This window comes from Ambystoma mexicanum, chromosome 1p, assembly GCF_040938575.1.
Source record: "Ambystoma mexicanum isolate Mex_15411 chromosome 1p, UKY_AmexF1_1, whole genome shotgun sequence".
NCBI classification, from domain to species: Eukaryota; Metazoa; Chordata; class Amphibia; order Caudata; family Ambystomatidae; genus Ambystoma; species Ambystoma mexicanum.
In genome coordinates this window covers 98,378,982-98,390,944 of record NC_090921.1, presented here as the reverse complement: position 1 = coordinate 98,390,944, position 11,963 = coordinate 98,378,982, and the positions used below count along the sequence as shown (strand labels likewise).

At 43.2% G+C, this 11,963-nt stretch overlaps 1 pseudogene; it reads right to left on the bottom strand.

Annotated features, from left to right (window-relative positions):
* Positions 1–819: 819 nt before the first annotated feature.
* Positions 820–7,487, bottom strand: LOC138454311 (interleukin enhancer-binding factor 3-like; annotated as a pseudogene).
* Positions 7,488–11,963: the final 4,476 nt, after the last annotated feature.

Here is an 11,963-nt window from a genome sequence, read left to right as displayed (position 1 = left end):
ACCCTGGGATCCAACCTGTGTACCAAGGAGTCAGGTCACTGTGGATCTACAGGCAGTACACATGTGGACACCCACAGGAAGCAATTGTGGAGCATCTGGAGATCTCCATTGCCGGCATAGCTTCTACTAACCACCCCCCCCCTATGAGGTAAGTGACAGCATGGGTTTGGAAGGTTGTAGGTTGAGTGGGAACCAAACACTTGCAAAGTGCTCTCATGCTGGGCCAGACCCTGGTTGAAAGTGCTGTGACAATAACCTTACAGCGTGGATACTCTGCTCCTATCTAAGATTTAATAATTGCATGCTTCATGATCACCATCTGACAACCCCTCGGCTACCAAAACCTAATGCACCCTATCCACCACCATATGAAAACACTGGGCCTCATTCTGAGCACAGTGGCAGCAGTACAAAAAATGGTGATAACAGAATTACAGCCATTTTTACCACTTTGTCATATCTAAAATGTGGAGGTAAATCAGATGAAATGCCCCCAGCACTTAATTGGAGGAATTTCCTCCAGAAAAATTGATGACTTATTGATGTCAAAATTGCTACCACGTGAGCTCCTCAAACCGCTAATTCCTTCGATAAGACGCCATAAGAGGTCATTACAAAGACTTGTAATTTGGAGGATTGGCCATTAGTAGCAGTATGTTATTGTGGCAGAATTTGCATGGCTTAATACGGCAAAATTCAAATGAGGTCATGGTTTGCAGCCATGAACCGTGTCTCATCCCGGCCAATTTAGGAGTTAAGTTAATGATGCTCCATAGGTTTATTGTATCACATGCTCCTACCTGATGCGCCAATAATTGACTAGTCAGTTGGTTGTCCACCCTGATTTTCGCCACCGCCAAATCCAACATTTGGGCCAAAATCTCTAAAGTTCCTTTGTGCGAACCTGGTCCCCTCTCTGATGACCACTGGTGGGTTCACAGGCGCATTTTCTTCCAGTGCAGCCAGCGCAGCATATTCCTTTGCCCTTCTTCTGCTCGAGGCCACTCCATAGAACGTCTGCCCGTTAACTTCCACCTTGGCTTCATATTGCTTGTTGTGACGGTGATCCTCTACTGAACTGAACCTGTATTTCAGCTTCCGCCACCTCTCGTTGAGTTCCATCACAGGGTTCTTTCCATTTTCTGTCAGAATCTGGTTTCTCTATTTTCAAATTAGTTGTGTTGTCGGCGGGCAGAACGGTGCCTGTCCGGGGAGTAGCCTGCATCCTAATTCGGTTCAATCGCAGAGATTGCAAGACCTTCACTGCCAGACAATGCTTGGCCATTTTCTTCGAATACCCAGTGGCTTTATATCTTTTTCCATCAATATTTGAGGCAATGGTAAAAATAGGAGCATGAAGTGGCCCTGTCTTAGAGACCTCTATGTATTGGAGGTCTGGCTTTAACGTATTCAACATCATGAGGGGGGTTATTGCTCCGGGTCGATCGGGTTTGTGAAGCTTCCATTTTAATTTTCTCATTGACATGTCTTCTCTAATCACTTCACCAGACCGCTTGTTTGACCAAAACTCATTGATTTTGCTGGGAGGGATCTGACTTGCTTAGGAGACACTGGCATAACCCTTTGGATATTTGCCCTTTGATTTCCTGCATGCCTTCTGGGCCAGTGAATCAATGCCTTGAACGTTGTGAATGTGACTAAATGCTACAAGCCTCAGAGCATGCTGGGCACTCTGCGTGATATTTTATCTTTGTAATGTCTCAAGATGGCCGACGGCATCAGTGGCCCTGTTCTCGCAAGGATCATACAGACCGGGACCATCTGGCATAAGTATCCTAGAGGCAAGACACTCAGCACTGTTCTGACAGCTTCGCCTGCCCCCATGGGTCTGTTGACCGTTCCGATGACCCCCACGCAGAGAATCTCCAAAGGCCATCCGCTAAGAGGGGCCCAATCGGAAAGAAGAGAGCAGAGGTTCCTGAGAAAACGAACCACTATCACACATGACTTCAATTCTGGAGCTCTGGTATAGAACCAATTGGTGTGTTTTATAGACATCAGAGCAGCAAGGCACTTCTCTCTGTCAAGTTCTTCTGGGTTGTTGCCAACTGTAGTATCTACCATACGAATGGTGGCTGCCTGATCTCTATGGGACATGCCTGACTACATCATGGCATGGAGAGATCAGAACATTAGGAAATCAGGTCACCGGAGTTCGAGAATGAAGAACGGAATTGAATCACAACCGCCCAGCTCCTGATGCTGCAAGCTGTCTCCCTCCTTACCTTTACATGTAACCTAAGTTATGAATATAAATAAAATATATATGTATATTATACCGCCGTCCCCGATTCACTCATTACCCTTATTGCGGCCCACTTCATTGGCGACGAGGATGGGATTATATTAACGGAGCTGCTCCGCTCATGCCCGAGCGTAGTAGCGGCCCCGTCTTCGTGTTCCTGAAGGTGACGCTGACTTTCATATTATCCTTTTGAAAGCTTCGCTTAGCGCTGCACCCAACCTTTCCTTGACGAGTGCGATCACGATAGTTGTGTGAGGTGGCCGGGCTGCGCTACACATCGATGAATCTCATCGTGTAATCCCTGATTCTCCCGTCTGCTTATGTTGTTTACATTTTCGCGCATGCGTGAATGCACTGAAGGAAGAAGACATCCTTAAAGGGACAGCACATCATTTTCACTAGTGCAAGTTTTTATTTATTTTACATGTTGAAAGTGCTGAAACTTTGTTGGATTAAGACAAGGAACATCACAAGCTGAATAATTACCTCCTGAAATATGTTAAGGATCCATTTCCTTATTGAGATGCAAATGGGAAAAGAGGTATTTAGCTAACTTTACTTTATTAAAAGTAAACACATACAAAGTTACAAGGACCCTGCAGAAAATCCCTGTGCATTGCACACTACGTGGACTTCACAATACTCAAGCTGAATTTGAACTTGCACATTTCTGCATTTTATGGAGTCTTAATTGGAACATATATACAATATTAATTAAGCATAATTTATCATGGCATTTAGCAGTGTGCCTCCACCTGCTTTCTTTATGCCTAGCACTGATAAACCTGCTTTGCCTTGGAAGAGGTGGATAAAGTCCTTTGAACATTATGCAGGAGTGATTTGTGGTCCCAATTGTAGTGCAGAGAAGAGGAAGTCATTACTCTTGCACTGTTTAGGTCCTGTTGGACAAGAAAAATATGAAACACTTCCAGAATTAACAGATGAGGAGAGTGTGGACCTAAATGAATATCAGCGAGCTGTAAAAAAAATTGACAAACACTTTGAAAAGAAAGTGAGCATAATTTTGGAACGTTACAAGTTTGGCAAACGCACACAGGAGGAGGGAGAAAGTGTGGAGAAGTTTGTCACTGCATTAAGGAAATTATCAAAGTCATGCAATTTCAATGAGCAACTGGACGAAAGACTCAGAGACCAATTTATGTTAGAGTGTCGCAGTAGCAAAGTGAGGGAAAGATTGTGGTCAGAAAGTGATCCTTCCCTTGACACTGTTCTCCGAGTGGCAAAAGAAGTAGAACACACGGAAGAGTGTGTCAAAGAATTGGAGAACAAGATGAAACAAGTAAAAATAGGAAGCAGCAATAGTAAAATGCATGATGCACCTGATGAGGAATCAATTTCCATGATCATGGACAATATCTTTAAGAAGAGATCTGTCACCAAACAGTGCAATACGTTGAGAACAGATAAAAAATTAAGCAAATATGATCAAAAAAGTTTATTATATGAAGCCTCTAAGAAAAACAGTCCATAGAATCGATTAAGGAAATTGGAAAAAAAACGCCAGGGAAGGTGTTACAGGTGCGGCAACGTGAATCATTGGGCTGATGATCCAGATTGTCCAGCATTGAAAATCATTTGCAGTAAGTGCAAAGGGAAGGGTCACTTCTCCAAATGTTGCAGATCACGTGATGATGCCATGAATTGGATAGGAGACAATTCTGATAGTGATTGCAGTGAGAAGGAAAATCAAGAGGATTGCGTGTGTACCATCACTGATGATGATGATGAAGAGGTGTTGGAAAGTCCCAGGGCTATGGTGTCCATTGATGGCAATGAAGTATGTATGATGATTGATACCGGTGCAAAATATACACTCCTACCGAAGCAATTGTGGAACAAGAATAAACATGAGTATTTACATGAACCGGATATCAATCCCAGAGCTTATGGAGGTGTAAAGATCAATATCATTGGTTGGCATTGGGGAAAATTGTAATTCAAGAATAGAAATGCCAAAGGCAAGATATATATCACTGGTGAAGGGAAAACGGCTCTACTTAGCTGGACCCACCAGAGCAAATTACGAGTGAAAGTAGATTCCACCAGTGAGGAATCAGTTTTGTCTATAAGTAATGATAATTCTGAATTGACTAATAACAGTGATGTCATATGTAAGGCTGGTTTGATACAGGTTTTCCGAGATAAGATAGGATGTCTCCAAGGATATACCCATCAGATATTACTCAGACCAGACAAGAAACCTGTAGCCCAAAGATTAAGAAGCATTCCTTTAGCTGTAAGAGAAGAAGTCACCAAGGAGATAAAGAAGATGGAAGAAGATGGAATTATAGAAAGTGTTGATGCCAGCGAATGGGTGTCCCCACTAGTTATTATAAAAAAGAAATCGGGAAAACTCAGAATTTGTGTTGACTTGCGCGAGTTAAACAAATGTGTCATACCTGACCGCAGTATCTAACAGGATGAGAAGATGGGTAATGATGTTGCAAGAGTTCAACTACACTGTGGTATATGTTCCAGGAATTAAGAATGTGTCTGCTGATTGCTTATCTCGATTGACTAACATTTCTGAGATTGTTGATGAAGATGAAGACAATGAAGTTGTCTTTTGTGTAGAAACCTCTTCCATCTCTAAGGATGTTTGGGATTATGCTGAATCTAACGATGATAACATCAAGAAATTGAAAGAATTAATTCAAAGCCAAGGTTTTATGAAGAAATCAAAATTTGAAGAGGATGGATTGAGTGTTTTTTGGCCGGTTGCAGATGAACTGCATGTTCAAGGTGATTTTGTAATGAGAGGAGATAAAGTCATCCCTCCGACGGATCTGCGTTTGAAGATTATAGAACTGGGTCATGAAGGTCATCAAGGAGTGATAAAGACCAAACAAAGAATTAGGAACGACTATTGGTGGCCTGGTTGCGACCTGCAGATTGAACGATTTATTAGGGAATGTATCCTTTGTTGCGATGATGAAAAAAGATGTGTGGGTTCTAGGCAACCAATGGTTATTACTGATATTCCCAGTAGTGTTTGGAAGGATATAAGCATGGATATTGTAGGTCCCATATGTTGCAAGGGTGTACAAAAATATTGTCTGGTAGTCATAGATCTACTCACCAGGTGGGCAGAGATTTTGATTGCCTCTAGTATCACAGGTAAAACTGTAGTTGAATTTTTATCAAATGTATGTGAGAGGGAAGGATATCCGGGGAGTATTCTTTCCGATAATGGTACTCAATTTAAGTCTAAAGAAGTGGCAGAATTTTGTAAAAAATGTGCTATTGAGCATAAGACTAGTTCTATTTACCATCCCCAAACTAATGGATTAGTAGAACGATTTAATAAAATCTTGAAAGAAACCATCAGAATGGCTTGGGCAAATGGGATAGATTGGGAGGATGCGGTCAGGGAGAAAGTAATTGCCCATCGCTTTACCCCACACGCCAGTACAGGTCTTTCTCCCTTTGAGTATAGTAGGGGAAGAAAAGCAAACACCAAGTTAGCCCCCATTTGGCTCACAAAGGAGAATAAGGAAATAGAAAGGAATTTAGTCCATGCAAAAGACAAAATTAGGGAAACACAAAAGAGAAACAAAATGAACTATGATAAGAAAGTACGTAGCAACAAGTATGATATGTCCACAGCTGTTGGTAAGTTGGTCAAGGTGTTACTTCCTCCTGCTCTAAGAAATGGACCATGCAAATGGTCCAATCCTATTAGAGTTATAGAGGCTTTTCGTCATGCTGTCAGGACAGAGGACAAAAGGATATGGAATGTAGAAAGAATTTGGATGTGTGAAAGTAATGAGTGTAACAAGAAGAATAAGAAATATGTAGATCGGGATATAGTCAGAAATAATAAAGTTTCTAGAAGTTTAAACAGTAATGTGAAGAAAGTGGTAGTGCTGTTGAGAAGAAATGTGATAACAATATTGAGCAACTCCAATTTTCCTTGCCAACCACCTCCAGACATGGTGGATGCATGTCCAGATCAGGCAGATCGTATCGTTTGCCGAAAAAGATGGAGGACTATGTGGAGTTTACATGAACCAGATGTGAACTTTGTTCCATGAGTTTCTTGTACATAGTTTATGAACTATACAAAGGAAAGGAGATGCAGATGTGAAATGGAGTTTACATGAACCAGATGTGAACTTTGTTCCATAGTTTCTTGTACATAGTTTGTGAACAATATAAAGGAAAGGAGATGTGTAGTATCTACCATACGAATGGTGGCTGCCTGATCTCTATGGGACATGCCTGACTACATCATGGCATGGAGAGATCAGAACATTAGGAAATCAGGTCACCGGAGTTCGAGAATGAAGAACGGAATTTAATCACAACCGCCCAGCTCCTGATGCTGCAAGCTGTCTCCCTCCTTACCTTTACATGTAACCTAAGTTATGAATATAAATAAAATATATATGTATATTATACCGCCGTCCCCGATTCACTCATTACCCTTATTGCGGCCCACTTCACCAACCCATGGCATTTCACTATCTGTCATTCCATCATGTCCATTTAGTACTGACAGTGATGTCATTTTGATGGTCAGTGTTAGTAGGGGTTCCTGCGTTCGTTTTATGACAATAACAGCTTCAGGTATGCAGTCAATGATGCTATAATTCTCCCGCTTCATAGCAGCAAACTCTATGAACAGGCCCTCCTTGACTTTCATTAGGAGAGTTACTGTGGGTGTGTCTCGGCACAGAAGAACCATCTCAAGGTCCACATCGCCTTTCAGCAGAAGGCCCTTACCAAGTAAGCCCACACGCTTCACTGCTTGGAGGGCCCTGAGCTCCTTTTCTGGTGCCTCTGCTGCGTACTCAGCCTGCTCCGTCGAATCATCATTCTCTCCCTCCATGCCACCATGTCCATCTTGGTTGGCTCTTCCATGAATGGGCCTGCCTTGCTCTGCACCTCTCAAATCTTTCTCCTGTGCTTCCATCTTATCAGACAGTGATTGGAGTGCCTTTTCTGTATGAATAACCATACACTCAACTGCCTTCACTACATCCTGGGATGGGTACAATGCAGAATGCTGGGCCATAATATAGCGGCTCTCCCTCATGAAGAGGAATAGTGGACGCATATCTCCCAGTGGATCTAGTTGACCTGTTTTCAGGATGCTGCCGAAAGCACAATGTTTTGGGGTGTCCTTCTATGGCTGTGATTGGAGGCAGACCCTCTCAACAATGTGAGTGATGGAATATAAAGACACACTGGTTCCATACTGCACCGGTCAGTTCTGTTACCGAGCAACAAAGATGAACTCTGAGTGATAAAGCTGGAACATTACACCTGATGACATTTCCTCTGTGATGTCATCACTTCCCATGGGGGAGGCTAGGAGTTTACTGTGGCAAAGCAGAAAGACTGTGTTGCTTTACTGGAAACTAATACCTGGACACATTCCGGCATGCACAGACAACCTTGATTGGTGGGGTCAAAGCTCCCCAGGTCTTATCATTTTATTTAAATATATGTGAATATTTGCAAGGGATCCAAGTGCTCTGGAGGATTTGTAAGAGAGTGGGTGGGATTGATTAGTTGGGAGGCAAGGGAAAGACTAGATTGCAGTGCTTTGTAATGAGGTTGGAGATCAGAAGTACTCTGCATGCATGTACACTTTCAAGGTGAAAATTGGAGGCTATGTGCCTAGAGGGGCACCCTTGTGCTTACAGTGTGGGTTAGTGTTGGCCAGGGTGTAGGTGCCTTTCCCCGGCTTACTATGTGTGAGAGAAAATAAAATAGCCGACACAAATCCTTGTCGGGGAAAGAGGCACTGAGACCCAGCTGCAAGAGTTCAAAGGATGGTTTATTTCTCCAGCTAGGAAATAACCCAAAAAACCCTCTAACCCTCATTACATCACACTTATATTTATATTAATTAAAGTAACTCTAACAAAAAATGCTAAATGGACCCGATTGGCCAGGCAGTGTGGTGCTGTAGGTGTGGGTGGCATCTCTTCCTCCTGGCTGGCTGATTGGCTGACGAGATGACGGACGTCAAACTTCTTGTGCTCCACGCAGGTCAGGGTCCTGTCACTGTGGTCACTACCTAAGCTAATGTGTTACACACTAAATAACAAATTATTTAAAACATTTTATGCTACTTGTCACATTTCTACATAAGTCACACACAATGATTATTGTCAGTACAATTGGGTCATTCGTGGCTTTAATTGGAGGCCTTGACCTTATTGTGCATGTAGAAGAATCAGGCTGTGTTTCGCATCTTTTCCTAGGTTTCAAAACTCATTAGTACAAATAAAAACATATATAGTAGTAAAAATGCTTAAGGTTAGTAAGGAGTGTATTGGGTGGGTTTCCCAGCACAGGTGAGAGTCTGGCACTTGAAAGAAATACCTTACAGGGGGTGCAGGGTCAGGATGGCAATAAATTGTCCTAATGGGGGTGGGTGGCTTGCACGTTTATGAGGACGAATCGAGCAGAAAGTGCTTAGCTCATCCTGATTCACATGCCGGTTCTCAGACGAACAGTGATCTCAGAGTAAGAAAACTGTAGCATATTGATTGTTGCAACTTTCTCCAGCTTCAGCGTGAGAATGGAAGCGCAGAGCTTTCCTTCGCAGGGGGAGTGCAAGGGTGGGGGCCAGCCAGCTGCCTGCGCGCCTTGTGTGTGTGTCTCTGTCCTTGGCCGCTGCGGTGGAAGGGGAGCTGAGCATTGCTGTACTATCGCAGTGAGGCCTGTTTACCCAAGATGGAGTCGAAAGGGGGCACAAAAGATGGATGCCCCTTGTCCTGCTCTGTAGTCCCATCTATGCAGCAGTCAACCGTGGTTAACTTTACATAAGGGCAAGGGGCAATCCCACTACCGGAGGCACGTGGTCCAAGCCTCGTACTGAGGAGCGTACGACGCGAGGGGGCCTGAGGACCCCTCGCTCCCATACATTCCCCCTTTTCCTTACATCTAAAGTAACAAACTACTTTATCTCGTTCTTTCCGTTCTCCCTTCGGTAGCGCTCAGCTTCAGCCACACCCTCATCCCAAGCAGGTGTACCCTTTATTGGCATCCATGCTTTGCACACACTTCTTAAGCTGTTACCTCTTCTTGCTTATTCTTCTGGGGTGACCATTAAGTATATCCCACCATCCCCATCTAAATCTATCCAAACCTCGTTATACCACAGCAAGTTCTTTGGTTCTCTAATGGTAGTGTAATGTAGATTATCGACCACGCCCCCATACTGTCTATAGATGGCAGTCATCCTATACTGCGGTGTGGTGTATTCTCCAGTTTGTACTTGGGCATCTATCATGGTAGCCACCGTTGTCTGTTGGCCCACGGTTACCATCATCATCGCTGAATTAGGCATATTATTTTCACAGCATCTTAGTCCCAGTTGGCACACACAGAATATCAGGAGAAGAAAGACTATGATGGGAATGAGTATCTTCGCTGCGATGTTCACCCATGATGGTATCCAGCTGAACAGATCGTCGAACTACGTGTTGTTATCTACTCCACCTTCTGCTCTCATTCTCTCTCCTAAATTATGTACTGCTCTTATCACATGTGACAGTGTCCCGTTATCAGCATCGGAAGTTGGTATGAACGTGCAACACGCCCCCCCAATTTTTTTGCAAACACCACCGTCCATCGCCGTGATAAGATCTAAGACATATCTGTTTTGCATCGTCATCAGGCGCAGTGCACGGAGCTCTATTTTTATGATGTTGAATCCTTCTTCAGTGTCGTTGGCCAGCTGGATGAGCTCCCAGCGTGTTATATGCAGCCATTTCACGTTTGCCCTTGCTTGAACGCCTGGTGCTAGAAATGATGCGAAGAATGTTTCTGCAGATGAGAAAAGCTTATATTGTTATGGGATTTCAGCAAGGAGTTCTGACGATTTGGACGAAATATAATTGGATCTTTTGCTGCGTGACAACTTGGTTTTCAAAGTTTCTTCTGACAATAGTTCGTATGCTGCGGGCTGCGTGATTGTCTCATCAGGCGCTGTCGATGGTTCAGCCGATTGCCCTGCTGCCAATGTGTCAGCCGATTGGCCTGCTGTCGATGTGTCAGCCGAAGGCCTTGTTGTAAACTGGACGTGGCTCTCTGGTATCACCATTAGTGCTGAGTGAAGTGTGGCTAGGGCACAAGTGCCCCTCCAGGATGCTGGGAGATGCATGTAAGCTCGTTTGCCACAGATCCAGTATATGTCCATTAATGCGGCAGTGCCTTTTTTCATATCTGGCATTATTAAAATCTTATTGCATTGCTGCACGGTTCCCATGTTCACCTTCCCTTCTCCATGGAAGCAAAGTTCGTGCAGTATTTCCTTTTGAATCTTTATGGGTCTCTCCAGGGGTGTGACCCATGTCAGCTTGGTGATATGCTGTGACCAGATGGGGGATGCACATTTCTTTTGCCCAGTCGTATGTTTCATCTGGCAGCCCTCGAAGCCCCTCAGCTTTGCATTCAATCGTTTCATCATGCCACTTGTCGTCTGCATACCTTGTCCCTTTTATGATGAAAAATGGCTCTCGGAGGCAGATTACTCCTTGTCGTCTGCTGGTACAAGTTTGTTCGTTCTTCAATTTTTCCATAGTGACTGTGTGTGCTTGAAATATCTTTTTTATTCTACACAGCATCAGATGAATCAAACATTGGGCCTCAGACAAGGGTACTTCCTGTGGGATTAACATTTTTGGGGTTCCAGTTGCATGAGGAATAAGTGAGCACACGTAACAACTTTCATTACTTGCTTGCTGTGCTTCGGCGCTCATGTCTGAATACCATTTGTTTGATTGGTCAGGGTGTCCGGGGGTCCTCTATTTCATCTAGCCCCAGGGTATGATAAATATCGTATCTGTTTTTCCCACCCCCCTTTTCCTCCTCCTTGTGTTTTTTAATTGGGTACCAACTTGTGGATATTGCAGCGGGAATATTCTAGACCATGCTTCATCTATGTTGTTCATGGTGACATGTGTGTATTCAGTAGTGGTTTCTGGTGCAGTGTGTGTACGCATGCTCGTATTTCTGGAGTTAGTCAACCAATAATAATCATCATTTATATTCCATCCAAGCTCTAATTCCTTGGCCACAGTATTACTCAACAATGGAATAGCAGTTTTGTTTACATGCAATTGTTCAAAGGGCAACGTTATATTTTTACTATTCAATTCAATGTTATAAGTGTCCTTCAAAATAGCCGTTGCTTCAGTCCATATTAGTTTAGACCCTGGTTTTGTCATATCAGCTCCGCTCCCCCCTTTGTTCATTTCATTAGCCACTTATAAAACAACATTATACCAAATAAGATAAAACATCATTATTGCAAATAGTATGGCAGCATATTTTATAACACATTCCAAATTATTTAATCTACTGGCCCTAGTGGCATCCCTATTTCTATCTAACATATCAGCTTGCTCAGCCATTTCGTCGCATTGGCTCATGTTGAACCTATGTGGGCGAGACAAATTCGTTAAGTCATCATGAAAAGAAACATATTCGCAATTGTTCATTCTTTTTCATTTCTTTACTCAGTTAGGCATTTAACAATTCCTTTTCATTTCATCATGGAAATAAATAGAAAAGAAAACACGATTTATATGAGAAGAAAAGAAAGAGAGAGAGAGAGAGAGACAAAATATGTAAAAAACATTTAGCTTTTCCCCTATACTTTCCCTGTCTAAGTTGCAATTTTCATCATGTCAGACTGTGCCAGTGAGGGCATCCA